The sequence below is a fragment of the Vicia villosa genome, linkage group LG7 (genome assembly GCF_029867415.1).
Source record: "Vicia villosa cultivar HV-30 ecotype Madison, WI linkage group LG7, Vvil1.0, whole genome shotgun sequence".
In the NCBI taxonomy this organism is placed as follows: Eukaryota; Viridiplantae; Streptophyta; class Magnoliopsida; order Fabales; family Fabaceae; genus Vicia; species Vicia villosa.
The window spans coordinates 127767149-127772335 of NC_081186.1; positions in this window are offsets into that span (position 1 = coordinate 127767149).

Below are 5187 nucleotides of genomic sequence, written 5' to 3' on the forward strand. Positions count from 1 at the left end.
AAGTTTTCTGTACAAAGAAAAACTGTAAAAAGGAAAAAGAGTGGGTCTTATACTCTCTAATATTCGAGAGGCCCCACTTCATTTTGAAAATCAATTGATCAATTAAAAGATTTAATCAATAGTTTCAAAAGGAAATGGTTTATCGTTTTTGAAAAGAATTGTGATCGCTCGTTTTAAAACGATTTGAATATGAAAGAAATCAACTTAATTAAGTTTAAAACAAGTTTTAATGCTTAATTAAGACCTAAGTGATTAGGGTTTGATCACAAAATATTTACAAGTGATTAGGTTTGAAAATTAAATGAAAAACAAATATTTAAAGTATTTAAAAACACTTAAAAATATGTCATTTTAAACCTAATTAAAAACACATTAAATAAATCTTTTTTTGTGATTTTTTTTTGATATTGTCAAAATATGTATATTAAATAAGAAGTGTTTAAAAAATGAAGGGAAAATAAATTAATTTGAATGGTTAAATTAATTGGTGAAGTTGTGAAGAAATTGAAGAAAAATAGTGATAAAAAATTGGTTTTGGTCCCTAAGGGTGTTGAACCCACGACCTGGAGGTTACTTCTCAAAACAAAAGCCAACTGAGCCACGCTTGTGGCTTGTAACATACACGCGTCCATTTAGTTATATTAACAAACAAGAATTTGAAATTTCTGAACCAAAAAACGCGCCAAGAACACCAACCCCATTTGAATTTGAAAATCTTCAAAACTGAACCAAATTGATCAAGTGAAGGGTGTATCTTACTCGTTTTTTCATAAGGAACATGATGGTACCATTTAATTCCATTTATTTTCACTCTAGGGCCATTGATTCTCTGATGAACACGAAGAACCCTAATTCTATAATTCACTCTGAAATTGTGTATAGTTGATGAATCATGAAATTGATTGAGGGCTATTGATCAGTGATAGTGCAGAAACAAGATGGTAAACCAGTTTTTCATTTATGATGCATGTATGTATGAGTTTGAAGTTGATAGGCACTTACCTCAAAAATGCCAAAGCTGGAGATCGAATTTTGCAGTAGAGGAGTTCCAGTTGTTATTTCTTGATCTGAACAGCATCAATGGACCTTATGGAACATGTTTGAATGCTTGGAACAGTTTGAATTCACTTGAGCAAGGCCATGGAACCTGAACTGCAGCTGCTTGGAGTGAGAATCGAATCTGATGATTATGAGGTTACAGATCATATGTGAGTGCTTGGATAGTTCATATGTGATGTATATGAGGTGTTGGAAGTGTTAGTTTGGACAGAAATGTTCTTGAATGGATTTTGACATGATAAGGCTCAATTTTGGTTCATGTGGAAGTGAGATGATGATTTTGAGTTTTCAGGTGTTTTGGGGTGTATGAGTGATTCAGACACATCATATATGACATTTAGAAGTTGTGGGAAGCATCACTTTGTTCAGAACTTGCAAGGTTTGGAGGTTGAGTTTTCTACCTCACTTTGAAACACATGACTTGTAATTCAAGAAAGAAGAGAGAAAACCTATAATTGTGAGGTTTTGGTGTGATTTGCAATGAAGTTTGGACCTCTATTTATAGGCCAAAGTTTCTGAATACAAAGCTTTGCAAGTTGATCAAGAATTGGTGATTTGGCATTTGAAGATAAAATGGAATCTTTACATTTAATGCACATGGTTAAAAATGATAACCATGGTTAAAAATCTCAAGTGCTTCTTATCTCTTTCTATTCTGATCTCAAACCAGAAATATCTCACAATTATTGGTGGTTTATGTCATTGCTTGCATCATTAGGCAAAATGGCTTGAAATTTAGTGAAAATGGCTTGAAATTCAAGTGAAAATGATCACTAAATGCATAATTCAAAACCATAGCTATGCTCCATATTTTTTCATGCTCTTGGACATTTTGGAAAGCTCATGTTACACACTTCAAAATCCTAGTTGAAAGTTTCTTCAAGACCTTTAAGGAAATGGGTGAAAAAGATCCATGAACTTTGAAGAAAATGAAGTTTTAAGTGAAATTTTCAAAAAGTACCAACTTTGAAGCGCCATATCTCTTAAATGGTTGATCTTATGGAAAAAATTTATATGTGTCAAAGTTGTTTATTGGATCAAAATCTACAACTTTCATGTTGGAAGTTTTTTTCAGTTTGTAGGTGAAATTTTGAGAAATTCCCTTCCAAAGTTTGGAAAAAACCATTGAAAAACACTTAGAAATTTTTCTAAGTATGAAAAGTCAAACTTTTGACTTTTGATTCTTGATTGATTTTCTTGATTTTTCTTGATCAAATGACTTCATATATCACATATTGATGATTTAAAACTTCAAAAGTCATGGTTGACCAAAATTCCCCAAAAGTCAATGGTGATCTTGTACAGCTGACTTTTTCAGACGAATCGCGTTTCTGGAGATTTCAAATGAAACAGGCTATCCTCATCAAATGAATGGTATGAATGGATCATATTGAGGCATTAGAGGATATTGAGCCATGGTTTGAGTTGTGGCACCATGTCCTGATTAAAAAGTCAGTTGTTCAGTGAATTAGGTCAAAAACCCTAATTGTCGATCTGATGAAATTGATGACTGTGGATCTTGAATTGAGATACAATTTCCATTGTATATTGTCATAGGGATTATTTGAGGATGATTGAAACCTTTGATTGACTTCCTGGGGATTTTTAGGGTTTCCCAAATGTGATCCCTGATTTTAGTCCCTGATAGTTCAAAACCCTAATTCTGATGATTTGAAATTTCTCTGTTGATCAATCCTTGTGTAGGAGATGTCTTGAGCCAATGGATTAGGTCAAAATGATATACTTGGGGTCTTGAGGTCATGTCCCAAGTCATTAGGTCAAATTCTGAGCAAAAGTCAAGAGCATGCTGTCTTCAGTCAAAACCCTAATTCAGTCGATTCAAAGCTGTTGAGTTTGTTGAAGTGAATCTCTGAGGACCAAATGTTTTTTGTTGATGCAGATGATTCATTTAAAATGAAGGGAGAACAAAACCTTAATTAATCATTACTTGTACTGATGAGTGATTTCCTGATTAAATCCTGCTGAGTCACAAGTAACAAACACAAGCTATGCAATTTGTTAGAGATGCAAATGATGCATATGCTATGATATGAGGTGGTATCTTAGGTCAAAAATTGGGGTATGACAGATGCCCCTATTTAAGTTTCTTCAACCTGAGACATGAAGATTGAAAATCTTTATTTTGATAGGGTGGAAGAGACTTAAATATCAGAAGACGCGAATTTTGGACCTAAGATACCAAAATTGCGAGTGATGCAAGGATATCTTTACCGAGGGAATATCAAAACTGACTCCGCTGGGGAAAAGAGATCGGGAAGGATGTCTCAATCCGTTTTAGGAAGAGAATCCGTTTTATCGGGAAAGCAAGTGTATGCTTCACCGGGGAATGATAGCTTTGTAAGAAAAGCTTACCTATCGACATTACCGACTATCAGCATGGGGATAGACTTGTTTAATAATGCGAAGGTGAAAGGTATGAAACTGTGTTACCGACTACCAGCATGGTGATAGACTTGACAAGGTAAAAAAGAGTTTCAAAGGTTCGGTTAATATTACCGACTATCAGCCTTGTGATAGACATGTTTAATAATATAACCAAAACAAAAGGTTACCGACTACCAGCCTTGTGATAGTGGTTTTGAAGACATGATCAATTATCAGCCAAGTGATAAAATGATCTTGGAGACTTCGCTAGGGAAATTACTGGTTATTCAGCCTTGTGAACAGTAATAAGGCCCTGATTGTCAAATGGTCTTCATGATTGATTTCCTTGAGAGGAAAAAAGCTTTTGAAAGAGACATAAGCTGCTCAGATGATGAGGCTATTGCTTATTGTCTGTTTTTCACGACTCTGTTTGAGGAATCGGAACTTGAATCTTTGGTAAAGACAAGGTTCTAACCAAGAATGAATTGGAAAGAAACAATCAAACAAGATTTTGTACCCGTGAGGAATGAACTCAACTGGGGATTTCCTCCTTTATTTTGAGAGGAGAAACTGAAGCAACCTTCTTCCACAAGGAATGATCTCAGTGGGGAACTGGAGAAAGAATATGTTCTTTTCTGCTTATGGGTGACAACCTACTTGGAGAGATGACACGCCCATATTTGTTTCTTTTTCTTTTTCTTCTTTTTTTCTTGAGGATAGATATATCCTAAACGAGTGATTTTAAAGCAAACATTGAAAAATGCAAGAATGCATAAATGATGCAAATATGTATGAATGATGAATGTCATGAATGTCGCATGCATGCTAACAATACTGACAGACAAAAGAGTATATATTGGAGAGGGACCGACGTCGCAATACAACCAGATACTTGGCAAATGTTCTTCAACACGGTGTAGATAACACAGGTGATGAATGGTGTTGCATGTTTTAAACTTCTCTGGGGAAGATAAGCATCTTTACTGGGATGGAAGAGCTTCTTCACTGGAGATTGGAAACCTTCGTCACTAGGGATAAAAGACCTTCTTCACTGGGGATAGAAGAGCTTCTTCACTGGGGATAGAAGAGCTTCTTTACCTTGAGGGATAATTGCTTCAAGAATTCTTTTATGGGACCAGAATACCGTTGTCTCAACAATTTTTCAGGGAGAATCCTTTTGTTCATCCTATGGAGACGACTGCTGATGTTCCTTCCGTTGTTCACAACTCAAAGGAAAATTTCGCTTTTATTTTGAAAAAGAAAAGTAAATTCATTTAAAACTTATTTTTTTTTCTCTTTTTTTTTGTTTCAAAAGCGAATAACACAATTAAAGCGTCATTTTGCAAGCTGAAAGAAATTAAAGATTGCAAACAAATGGGCACAAGGCTCAAATTTATTTAATAGGATGGAAATCAGCTAAAGGCGTGATTCCATAGAGTATTTACAAAAGTTGGAAATGGTAATTATGCGGAAAAGGCTACATTGAAAGCAATAACCACTATTCCCTCTAATAACTTTGAGTTCCAACTGTGCTTGTCGCTTCAGATTGGCGATGATTTGATCGTAGACCCTTTGATGGAAAAGATGATTCAGGTGACGAAGTAAGGACTAATGCAGTTACTTTGTCATAAATCCCTAATTTTTGCCTAGATCGCCCTTTCGGGTTTTCAGTCCACCGAGACGCTCATTTTTGCCTAAGTCGCCCTTTGCGGGTTTTCAACTTACCGAGCTGTTCTTTTGTTC